We start from the raw sequence: 14,030 nt of genomic DNA on the forward strand, positions 1-14,030 counted from the left end.
GTTGTTCCCTACAATAAATAATAAATATTGATCCATCAACATCCCCTAAATCATTGGGTATTATACAAAAAGATTTTGAAAAGCCTCTGATAGTAGCAAATGAGACCTTTTTTGTCTTTTCCATAAGATTTTATGCATCTCTCATATTAGGATTTTAAGTCCAGATGCTTTTTTTAATAAGGGGTTTGTCTTCAGGGAATGAAATGACAGCTAACTTTCAATGTAATATTTGAGTAGTCTTCTTGCCACGAAAGGTTCTTTATCTGATGGTAGGGATGAAATGATCTTTTCTTTATAACCCTAGTTGTTCTTACTTTTACCTTTCTTTTATTTTTACTTAGTGATTTTTGAAGAAAAACTACTCTTCATAGAGAAGATCCTATGTCACCTCTTTTTTAATCGAATAAAATTCACACGTAAACATTCTCAAGACCTTTTTTTATATATATTTTTTAATCATAACAAGGATAGAAATATCAGGTTTGTCTAAAAAAAAAAAAAAGTGCTTCAGTCCCCAACGAGGAGTTCCAGTTTCAACCAAAACTTGAAAAAAGTAGCAGGAGACATGAGTCCCTCAAAACGGGACCTAAGGTACAAGTGCCACATTAGCGGCTTCCTTTAGTGGTGAAGAGGAGAGAAGGTACCCTTGTATAAGTTCTTCTGCCTTTTTCAGAGATTTTCAAGAGAGAGGATGGTATCTTCAAACTCTTAAAGATGATATCCCTAGCAACATATATACCACAGATATGGAATTCGTGACTCATCACCAACCTGACTAGTATATATGGCCCAAATTTCTCACCCTGATAAACGCATAAACTAATTGACCTTAGGCATCTTTCATGATTATTTTGAAAAAATTCCCCCATCATTATATATGCAATGGGATACTCCTTCCCTTTACCAAGGATTCGTGAGGGATGTGTTCAGCTACTATAAATTGGGTCTAGGCCTACTGCGTCCTAAAAGTGGATAATTGTGTCCTTTTTTGAAAAATTTTTCAAAATGGTTATACTCAAACCCATGGTAAGGGTTGCCAAAAGTTGTTATCAACTAGTTACGACATTGATGGTGTCAATACCATGTGTTAGTTTGTCACCTTTGTTATTATGAGCAATAACGATATGAAGAACATGTTGGTTGAGAAGCTAGTGTCTGCCAATAAGTGGAGGGAAATATGGATCATCATCAGGTAAACTAAGACAGTCAATCACCAAGAAGGATTGCAATTAATTTAGGGTTGTTCTCACTACTACAAGGTCCCCCCAAGAAGTAAACAACAAGTCTCGTCTGAGCTTGGACGAGGAGAAGAACTATGTCATACTAGGTTCAACCCACACCAATTATAAAGTCGATAAAATGATCAAAGGACATTACCAGCCTTTTTTGCAAGGTATAAAGTAATCCTATCATTTTCTTTTATTTTTGCCTCATTTTAAAATATAACCTCCCTTTGTCTCTACAAGGTTGATAGCTGAAGGAGGATAAGATGCATCATAGGAACCTCCTGTAAAGAGCTTGCTTGAGGGGACTTTCTCTCATGCCATTGGTTGAGGCAGAGGTGAAGAGAGAAGTGGAGACTTCCTCATCCTCATTGGGAAAATCCTTGCTCTTGAGGGCCTTACCTCCATGGAGACAACAATGAGGGTTATAGCCCCCGTTAAAGCTAAGGGTCGTGATATTCCCTAATCTAGAGAAAACATAAACCTGACTCCCCCTACAATGATTTCAAGTGCCACAATCTAGTTCAAGAAAAGAAAAATCTCTACCCTGATGGCAATTTATGCTTTACTCCTACCAATAAAGGCTATTGCATATGTGTTTTCTTTGCCTTAACTTCCTACATTACCAACTAGGACCTCCACCAGAGTTGGAACCAAAGAGTTCAAGAATGTTTTCTTTAACTTGGCTCTGGTTTATAATCCATTTGATTCTCCAACCCTAGCAGATAAGGAGAGGAAACTTGTAGAGGATATGGTTGTAGGGAGAACAAATCTCGAGAAGGCTGGCCTCGAGGTGATGAGAACACTAGAGAGAGTCCTCACCATCCCATCAGATATCGTAACGATGTCTGATGAAATCTTTCATCGTCATTTGGTTTTAACTAGTCAAATGGCTTTTAATGTAAGGAAAAATAAACCCTTGTTTATTTTTTACTTTGGTTTGATGATAAACTCCTTTAACATTTACCCTTGGAGAACCTTTATGATATGAGCCCACTCCTAGAGGTGCTGAGCTATTAAAAGGGGTTATGTGAGGACAGTCACAGTTGTGAACATGGAAAATCAAGTTGTCTTTGAATGGCTGTAAGGGGAAAAAATCATCATGGAGGCTGAATTACGGATCATTGAGGTGGCTTATACCACACTAAAGGACCAAGCATAAGTTCTTGCTCTTGAGTTGAGTTTCAGGGAAAAAACGCTTGAGGCCTCCTATAACCAGGTCGTTCCTCTAAGGCAAGAGCTCCTTGAAGCTAGGGCCTCCCAAGATAGTCTACAAGATAACCTTGTTGCCACACAAGCTAAGCTTGTTGCTACTAGTAAAGGTGTTCATGGTCTAGTCTGGTCTGATTTGGGCCTAAAATCCCAATTGAACTGAGAGATGAAATTTCCTAAGAAAATAGGCCGAATGAATTAAAAACCAGTCCAAATAGAATCGATTTAGTTCAATAAAGATAGGTTTTATTGGGATGAAACTGAAAAATCTAATCATAACGGCAAGCAAACAAAAAAAAAGGTGAAAAAAAAATTTATTGAACAAATTATTTACTAAACTCTCTCAAGGTCCTTGTTGGAGTATGCAAAGGAAAATTTGTCAAACAAGAAAATTATGCAAGTTACAAGAGACTACTAGTGATAGTGGGAGGCAGTAAGTGCATCAACCTTTTTAAAAGTACAGTCATGGTTAGTGTAGATGAATAAAGAAGAGCACTTTTAATCTTAATCTAGAAAACATCCACTTCTAACAAATGTACAAGAAAAGTGTAGTGGATTATACATTGGCTCATCATGGCTTCTGTTGTATAAATTATACACTTTAAATAATGAAGTATATAATAAATGGAAGCAATAATTGTAAAACAAAAACAAAAGGCATTTAAGAACCAAAATTAAAACTAAACACTTAAACCAAAAGAAAAACTTTCAAGTCATAATTACTAGTTTACTACCTCTGGTTGTCAAAAACCTCAGATTTACCTTTGAATAACATATTCAATGATATCTCTATTGATGATAGATTAAACGGGTGGATAAATTTCCAAGATTGAGCCATCTAGGGATCTTCTTTATTGTTTTTCTCTCTTCTTGAAGGACCTCTAATGGCTTCAGCACAAATATAGGTCCAATATAACGACTCATGGTTATATTGGACATGTAAAGCCAAATAAAAAATAGAAAAATTCATATGGTTCTTAGATTATACATATTATAGTGGGTTTTCGATGAAAACAAAGAAGGAAAGATAAGGAAGGGGGAGATGACATATTGAGATATTGTATCAAAAAGGGAGAACGAGAGGGGAGAGATGGCAGAGAAAGTAATTTGTAATAGAAAAGGGAAAGATGATAGCCAGAGAGAGAGATAGAATGAGATGGTTGTTGTTTTTAGTGGGAAAGTAAGAGAAATTTTAGGGTTAAGGAACTTAAGTTAGGTTACTTTTCTATTTATACCCCTTTTTTTTTAAGTAGATTTAAGCATTTAAGGCATAATGGATCTGGTTCGGTTACCTGATTTTAGTTTCTAAAAGACTAAAACCACAATCAAACCAAACCGAATGAGTTTTATGATTTTTAAATCTATTTAATCAATTTTTTTCTCTTAGTTCAGTGTTTAAAGTTAATTTTGCATGGTTTTTTTTATTGATTTTTTTCTCAATTTCATCCCTCAATGTCAAATCTAGTCCTAATCATTTCCTCGATTTTTTTAGGATAATTTTTATTTTTTTTTAATTTCATCTTTATTTGATTTTTTCTTGTTAAATTTTGAGCCCTTTTTTTCTGCTCCTTTTCTTTTGCAAGTTTTTTATTTGTAGTTTTTTCAACGATTCTATCATTCAAAATTAAATTGGATGACATTTAAGCTTTTTAATTAAACTCGGATCCATAATCTAACAAATTGCAGGTTGTTTAGATTAGATGAGTTTTAAGAGGTTTGTATAAGATGATTTTGTTTCTTCATCATTTTTTTTAAAGCTGATGTTTTCATTTGTTGTAATTTTAGTTTGACTTTTTTGTTTTGGTTTTTCTTCAGTTAAATTAACATCGGATTGTTTGATAATTCAAATAGACTCAGGTGTAATTCTTTTTATTTTTTTTCTCATTGTTTTTTGGTCAATTTATTTATTATTGTTATGTTTTATTATTTTTATATTATTTAAATTATCACTTTAACCAATGACTTTGGATAAATAACTTTGGACTTGAATTTTTTTTGTGCCTATTATTTTTTGTACATGAAAAAATTATTATTCCGATTGTCTTGGAAAATTAATAAGATTTAAATTAATTTATATTGGAAGCTTCGGCCAATTGGGTCGAGCTTTTAAAAGAGAGTACCCTGAAATCAGCTGAAAGTACATACGCTTCATTTCCTTTGGTCCAGAAAGAAAGGAAAACAAGTGCAGTAGCTGAAATCGAACCAAGTAGCTGATCGGTTATGTATCGAATCCCAAGAGAAAATAGGCAACACAGGTGGACATGCGGAGTTCGTGCAATTTTTTATTTTTATTTTTTATTCAATTAAGGAAAAAAACAAACGAAAAGAAGGAAAAACAAGTTTAATGTCCAAGTAGAGTAGTTACACATCATGACCAGGTTGTCCCATAGGGTAAGTGAGGGGCTTTATTCTAACTTTTTCTTGCAGAAGTTGTGGAGTTTCCTTTACCTTTTAGAAACGCTTGACTACTAAGTTTAATCTTTAACAACCATTTGATAGAAGTTTCTAGTTGATAAGTTACTATCCAACTAGCAATCGAGTGGGTCTGATCAGCACTTTTTGTAGATCTTTCGGGTGTTTGCAAATCCAATAACATTATTCCAAGCTCCTTGATCCTTAGGGTTTTCTTTGTCGTGACTGTATGTGTTTATATTATATATTTTTTTATGTAGAACTTTGATTCGGTAATTTCTAATCTCCACTCTTAATTAATTAAAAGATTGTTTAGTATTGTGATATTTTTTTGGTTTAATTATATAGAAAAATCATAAATATTTTTTATTTTTTATATCAAGCCTTGTAAATAATTGTGTTTCAAATCTTGATTTTATAAAAGTTAAAATAATTTATTTTTCATTTGATATGAAGATAAATTTTTTATTTATTTTACATATAAAAATTTATTTTATAACAATTTTAACCATATATATTTTTTTTAAACCCACTTTTTAAAAAATATAATCAAAAATATTTTATCTAGATTACCTTTGAGAGTTCATAGTCAAGTCTCTAATGTGCGTCGACGAACCCAATTTGGGGTTAAAAATTAGCAAAGGTGGGGAGCAGGGCAATTTGGGCATTATGCTCGCAACATGGTGCAAAGATTATTCTCTTGTATGAGGAATAAAAAGAAAAGAAAAGAAAAGAAAAACTATTCTCTTGCATAAGGATTTAAAAACATATATGTTTTGTTTTTTATTGCATGTGCCGACGTTTGTGGGGGGAAGCCACTGCGTGTCAGAACATAATGACTTAGAATGGGGCCCGCCCACTAATGCCGTGCCACGTTGATCGCACGCACATAGCAATTGTCAAACCCTAGGCAGTGGCCTGTGGAATGTTAACGGCGTTTGGTGACGGAATTCTTGTCCTGATCCTAGGTAGCAGCCACCCAAGAAGTCCAACAGAAAAAACAAGAAGTTAAATTGGTAATAGCAATAATGACCTTGTCGGTTGGTTCTCTATTCCAATAATTTACCAGATCTCACGACTCTCTTTAATCACTTTGTGTTTGGACAAAGCAGGCAAATCGTGAGATGGACGGGAATACACGAACATAGACAGTAGACTCCTTCGCAGGCTACTGGAGGGATGAAAACGACGTGTTCATCTAAGCTAGTGTCGGGAGGACTATTCTTGTAACTTTACAAGATATTTTGAGGTTTTTTTTAATTTATTTTGTTTAAAAATATATTAAAATAATTTTTTTTATAATTTTTTAAAATTATTTTTAATATTAGTAATCTAAAAATATAAAAAATAATAATTTTAAATAAAAAAATTCAAATGTTTATGAAAGATGTTTGGAATGCAATTCTAAATGGGCATTGATATCCATTAACTTATTAGCTAAATGATAATTGATACATACAATATGATAAATTTCTTCACATGAATTTTCAAATGCTATGCAAAAAATGGGATTTGCATTAAAATTGATGACTTGATTATTATACATACCATAAATAATATAAAATTAGTGTGAGTAAAAACAATCTTTCTAGTTTGTTTATTCTAACCATTAATCTAAAATATTTTTACAAAAAATTTAGGTAGGTCATTACTATCGGAAATGTTTTTAATTATTAATTGTATTTTACTAAAACATAAGAGAAATTCGAGTCTCTTGAATATATATATATAAGAAAAATAAGTATATAAAAAAATAAGATTTTAAATATTTTATTTTACTTAGAGATAAAATAACAAGTGTATATGAAAGAAATATTAGAGGTTGTAAATGTTAAGGGCAAAGGAATAGTTAGAAATGAGAGAGTTCAGGTCATTAAGTTTTTTTTTTTCTAATATCATTTACATTCTAGTTGTTTGATTGAAATACAAACAGAAAGAACATGTCCTATATATACATCAGAACTACTAACTCATTCTATCCTACACGAAAAAGAATGTTCCACGCAATCAGCTATATGACAGGCTGGAAAGCTAAATGAAAGGACAAAGAATTCCTAACTGGTAAAAAAGGAAATACAATACAAAATAAAATGGTAAAATAATTATCATTTCTCTGCCAACAACTTTCTATCTTCGTATTCTTTAACAGCCCCTCACAAGATGGAGCATAGTAGTTTACTATGCCCACCTTGGACATGTGAGGAGACAACAAGTATGCAGGCAGAGTTTTTGTAAAAACATCAACCAGTTGAGACTTTGTAGAGATGTGTGTAGTCTTCAAAATCCCTTCTTGAATTTTTTCACAGATAAGGTGACAATCCAACTCAATGTGCTTGGCCCTTTCGTGAAATACAGGGTTCAAAGCAATGTGCATCGTAACTTTGTTATCATGATGCAACACAACAATATGAGGATGAGAGTCATAACACGATAGAAAATGAAAGATTACTTAGAAGAAAACATAACCAAGTAATCTCTAAACCGATGGTAGTCATGGCACGGTACTCAGCCTCCACTAAAGAATGAGACACCTCTGATTGCTTCTTGGATTTTCAAAAGACCAAAGATGTAAAAAAAAAAAAAAACAGAATGTCTGGTATCAAGATAGGATGCCTAGTCAGAATCATAATAGGCTACAACGTCTAAGTTGCTTGAAGAGGGAAAGAAAAGCCCCTAGCCTAGTGTCTCTTTGATATATTTAAGGATTTTAAATGTTGTTATCAAGTGTAGATCAAGTGATTCATGAATTGACTTAATATTTGCACACTATAAGATAAATTTGGTCTTGTGATTGTCAAGTATAAAAGTCTCCCAATTAACTACTTGTAATAAGTATTATTAAATAAGAGTGTACCATCTTCTTTGTTAAGCTTCAAATTTTGATCCATAGAAAGCTTAAAAGGCCAAGATCCTAGAGTGCCAGAACTTGCTAAAATGTCTAGAGCATATTTCCTCTAACATATTTATATCCCTTGTTCTATTCTGGCAACTTCGATCCTAAAAAGATACCTAAATTTTTCTAAATCTTTGATCTTGAACTTGTTGTTGAGGAAGACCTTGGTATTCTTGATAATAAAAGGAGAGTCACTTGCTAATATGATATCATCTATATTTATTAGTAGTGATGTGAAGGAATGATTATCTTGTTTAATGAACAAGCTTTAATTAAATTTGGACTGACAGAAGCCAAATTCAACAAAAGAGGTAGAGAAACTTGAGTACCATTGACATGATGCTTGCTTTAACCTAGAAAGACTCTTAAGTAGTCTACAAACTTGATAAGTTTGGCCTTAGGTATATCCAGGATGTCGTTTCACGTATATTTCCTCGTATAAATTTTTACAAAAAAAGGTGTTATTGACGTCAATCTGATATAGATCCCAGCCCTTAACTGCAGCTATGGCCAAAAGATATCTTATTGTGACTAATTTGAAAACATGGAAGAAAGTTTTGTGGTAGTCAATGCCATATTGTTATGTGTACCCCTTTGCAACTAATCTCGCATTGAATCTTTAAATGTTGTCATCTAAATTGTACTTTATATATATATATATATATATATATATATATATATATATATATATATATATATTGCAGTCAGTAGGTCTTTTTCCAGGAGGTAGATCAATTATTATCCATGTCTAGTTAGACTCAAAAGCTTTTAACTCATTCTTCATGGCTTTACACCAATGAGGTTCTTTAATAGCTTAGGCATATGTTTATGGCTCAATGTGTTAGGTTATAGAAGCAGATAACACTTGAAAAGGTAAAGATAATTTATTGAATGAAAGAAAATTACTCAAATGAAATTGTTTATCTGAAATAGCCTTAGCTGTCATGACCTAAATTGGATCAAAAAAGTTGAAAGAAGTCAGGTGACAATGAAAGTAGACTTAAGAATAAGAAGAGAAGAAGTAGATGATTGTGGTGTAGAAGGTGATGTTGTGTAAATAAAAGAATGTTGATGATTGAATAAGGAAGTATGATCTGATTGTGATGGGTTAGGCTGAATATTTATGTTGAATATATCAGAATAATGTTTTCATTTAAAGATGAATCATTTGAATTGAAGTGTGAGCAAGGGTTATCAGACATTGGACTAAATTGAGTGCAAGTATTATATATAAGATTTGAAGTAAGAGGATAACGAGAATTATATTGTTGATGTACCATTCTTTTAAAAGGTGTTGTATTAAAAGAAGTTTTGGATACAAATGTTTTAAAAGGAAAACTATGTTCTTCAAAGGTTACATCTTTGTACGAAAAAAGTGTTATTTGTTTATAAGTCTAACAACTTATAACCCTTCAAACCTAAAAGATAACTAAGAAATATACACCTTCTTGCCCACGAGTCAAATTTCTTCCTTACCTGACTTATAGTGGTGCCAAAATAGAAGCACCCAAATAGTCTCAAGTGATGATAAATAGGACTGGTTTTGAAAAAGGCTTCATAAGGTGTTTTATTTTGTAGTAAATATATAAGGCTATGGTTTACAATATAAGTTGCAGTGAGGATACAATCATTCAAGAATTAAAGAGGTTAGTTATCTTGAAATATAAGAGCTCTAGCAATATTTAAGATGTGTTGATTTTTTCTCTCAACAATCTCATTTTTCTATAAGGTTTCTACATAAGTTCTTTGGTGAATAATGTCATTTTTATGGAAAAAATCTCTCATTTAAAAATTTATCCCATTATCACTTCTTAAATACTTAACCTTAGCTCTAAATTGAGTATTAATCAAATTATATAATGATTCTATAGATTTTCATACATTTGACTTTTTTTTAGTAAATAAATCCAAGTACTACGGGATAGATCATTGACAATAGTATCAAAATATCTATTTTCATCATAAGCAACCACAAAATATAGCCCCTATAAGTCACAGTGTATAAGTTCAAAATTGAAAGAAGATTTGTACATGTTTTTATAAAAAAAAAGTCTATGTTATCTTGCCATGAGGCAAACAAAGCAAGGAGTTTCATTGATAGTAGAGCATAATTTTTTTTAATTATAATTGGATATTTAATTAACTGTAATCTAGAGTTGGAAATGTGGCCTAGACGATAATGCCATAGATTAGAAACATGATTAGTGTTTGCAACACAAGCAAAAGACAAATGATAAGTATCAAAATACTTGGATAATTTACACATTAAAGAAATAAGAGATACTTCAATGTGTTGGAGGTGGTAAAGACCATTGTTTATTTCACTCAATCCAATCATTATCCACAATGTGAGGTCCTGTAGAAAACAAACATTGGACAGAAAAACAAAACAACAATGGATGTTTTTAGCTAGTATCAGTGAATAAAGGAGATTGAAAATAAATGAAGGAACACATAAAACATTTTCAAGAGTGATCAATTTAGAGAGCTTAATAATGCCTATAAGTGTGACTAGGACCTCCTAACCATTGGGAAGTTTTACATTATAAGACTCAATGGTTATGATTTTTGTAAAAAACAATGGTGTTACAAATCATACGATGTGTGGCTTATGTATTTATAATCCAATAAACATTAGTAATATAAAAAAAAATTATATGTGTAAGTGGAGAGACAGGCTGCGATACCAATCATAGATGGAAGACTTGTGTGGTTAGTGAAAGGGGTGCTTAAATTGTAAGACATAGAAGAATAAGTATCTGTTAGATTGTGCTTTTCATGAAAAAAACTACAAGATTTTCTAATACTGATTCAGAATCAAAGACATCTTGTCAGTGTGATTCATTGGAAAATCCTCAGTTACAATCATGTTGGACTAACTAGCATGCATATTTGATCTCTTTACCTTGTTATATAACTTGTGAACATGAGGCTATCCCATCAGCTTGTAACACTTCTCTACTAAATGACCACTTATATAACAATGACTACAAGTGAGAGGTTTTTCATTTCCTGCCTTGAAATAGTCCTCCAAAAGATGCCCCTGAATCTTATAATGAGGGCAATAAGATCTGCTAAATGGCCTAAAACTTGTGGATGCATTTTTTGTGAGAAGAGCCATTGATTCGAAGGTAGGTGTGCATGACAACATGTGATGTTATTGAATGAGGGATAAAACCTTACTAACTCATGGTATGGGATCCATTAACATGATTTGATCTCGTACTTTAGAGTATGTTTCATTCAAACCCATTAGAAACTGAATTACAAAATCTTATTGATAGCAAGCATCCAAGACCTTCATCTATCCATAAGAGCATTCTAACATAGTAGATATTGGCCAAATCATTCCCTTTATTTAAGTTAGCTAGAGCCTTTTTTAGTTGAAAATTTATGGCCTATTTTATTGAGGAAGTCTCTCACATGGTTCATTCCAAATGTCATATGCATTATTAATAAGGACAAAAAAGGATTTCACTAAATGACTTATAGAGTTATGAATCTAAGAAACAATCATATCTTTGCATCTCTCCCAAGCTTCCAGAAGAGGATAATTGGGATTTGAGGGTCTTGTGATACTGTCATCAGCAAAACAAGATTGTTTTTTGCTCTAAGAGCCCTTTTTATGGACCTTGCCTAAGTGATATAGTTATATGTGGTTAAAAGATCAGTGACCAAACTGAGAACTGATGTATCACCATTGTCAAAACCATAGTTTTTAAACTCGACTCAGTTCAAGGCCCGAGTTCCAGGTTTTGACCGGGTCACCCGGATCAATTATGTTTTTTTTAATCAAAACGACGTCATTTTCGTATATATAAAAAAAAAATAACGGGTTGTAACCGAGTTTTTGACCGGATCACCCTAGGTTTTACCTTTCCCTATTTTTTCTTAAACCCGACCCAGTTCCAGCCTCAGGTCATTCAGGTCTTGGGTCGACCCGCCGAGCCAAGTCGGGTTTCAAAATTATGGTCAAGACAGTATGGGCTATTTTGATTTGATAAGTTGGGAAAATATGAGGTTGATTTTATAGCAATAGTTGGTGTTTATTGATTTTTGGTTTCTTTCTTCATGGTTAGCTAAACAATCATAAGCTCTGATACCGTAAAAGAAATGCTAGAAGTTACAGAAGGAGAAGGGGAAATGAATAGTCAGAAACGAGAGATTTCATGCCATTAAGTTTTTTTCTAATATCATTTCCATTCCAACTATTTGATTGAATTATAAAAAGAAAAAAGAGGTCCTACTAACTAATTATATCCTATATGAAAAGAATGTCACACTCAACTAGCTATATGACATGCTGGAAAGCTAAAGGAAATGACAAAATTTCTAATCAATTCCAATTGAAAAAAAAATGAAAATGCAATAAAAAATAAAAAATAAAACGGTAAAACAAAAACTTTCTATCTTTAACATTCTTTTAAGAGTATTTGTATTAATATTTAAAGCATGTACTCAAAGGATTAGATGTTGTTATAACTAATAATGTATGCTTTTTACTCGCTTTTTAATTTTCAACATATTTAATGGAATTTATTTTCTTAAATTTATTTGATTTATGTAGTTATCTTTTAAAATCATATAATATATAAGGAGATATAGTCTTAATTTGCATTAAAATGAAGTGAACAATCCCTCTTGAATTTAAATTTATTTTTATTTTTTTGTAAAATGGTGAGATTTAACTAATAGAATGTTTGATGAGTTTTTTCTGTTTTATTTTTATTTTTAAAAAAGAGAAAGAAGAAAGATTTTGAATTGCCATTTCTAATTCAAACAGGATAAGTTTTTAGAGAGAAAATGCAGATATTAATATTAATTCATTTAAATATTGTTTACAAATGAATTTTCATTTTAATCAAGAATAATAAACATATAATATAATATTTTTCTAGTTTCTCTCATCTTAGATGCTAAAGAGATTTAGCATTAAATATCTAAGAATCGTATAAATAATTCTGTGAAGCAATATTAGAAAAACATGGACAAAAACACTAACATAATTTGAAAGGTAAATAAAACTGTTGAGAATCAAAAGGAGAAGAGAGTGTTTTGTTCGTAAACAAAATCTACAATCATTAAACACATACAGTAGTAAGAACAGGAGCTAAGTGTAATTAAGACGAATTGAATATACATGTAGTATGAGCTTAAAATTAAGGTGAGCTCACTAGAGGACAAACAATATCTGAGATATGCCAAACTCGAGGATTGGAAAATTAGAGGAGCTGAGGACGAGGAGGCAGAATTATGGCTGGGGCCATTTGCTGCTTTCGGTAAAAAAAAACTTGCCAGAAAAGCATCAATTCCGTTGTAATTAGTAGTTACTGCTTATGGACAGAAACACTTTAACAAAAAAATCAGTGATTCGATATCAAATGGGGTCAAGTCAGAAGACACGTGCTAACACACTGGCTGTACTACACCAAGATAAAGCAGAAGACACGTGCTAACATACTGGCTGTAGTACACCAAGATAAAGCCACGTGGAGAGCAGCGGGTGATCCTAATTCCGTATAAGCTAACTGCTGCCATTAGTGGGTGGTAAATGGTTAGATGACAAAAGCTGCTGTCGTCATGCAGAGCTGGCAAGTTCGGGGCCTGATTTTTTCTTGGTGGCTCTTTTTCTACCCACGGTGGATTTTTGTTACTTCGTGGATTTTACATGTAGGTTTTTTTTTGTTGGTGTTTTGGTAAAAACGATGAGCAATGTGCCTCGCCAAACAACTTCTCTTTCACATACATATATTAGCATCCAAGAAAATTGTTCATCGCCGACAATCAATTCTTTTTCAATTATTTCTCAGAACTACTTCAAGATTTTGTACATTGGAAGACAGGCCTCTCATAAAAAGAACGGTAAAGATGAGATGTCAGGGAATGTAAGGATTCATGGGCTTGATTTTATTTTAATGACGGATCAAGAAAATCATTAACGAACTTGTAAAAAACCACTCCACCGATTCTAAAACTATAATTTTAAAACCCAGTCTAGTTTGAATGTAATCTAAAGCTAAAATTGAACTAGGTTAAAAATAAATAAATTAATATGACTCGATTAACTTGACAGGTTGATCCAATAACCCGATTAAAAACCTTATTACAACCCGTTAATTTTTTTATTTATTAAAACATTTTTTTAATTTATTTTTAAAAAAAAATTAACCTGAACAACCCGATCAAAACCCAGAACCCGAACTGGCCACCAAGCCAGTCTAAAAACTATACCTAAAACACTCCTGTTTTTTTGTCTATAAAGCAAATATTCGTTATCAGGGATGATTTTA

The sequence above is a fragment of the Populus alba genome, chromosome 1, assembly GCF_005239225.2.
Source record: "Populus alba chromosome 1, ASM523922v2, whole genome shotgun sequence".
NCBI lineage: Eukaryota > Viridiplantae > Streptophyta > Magnoliopsida > Malpighiales > Salicaceae > Populus > Populus alba.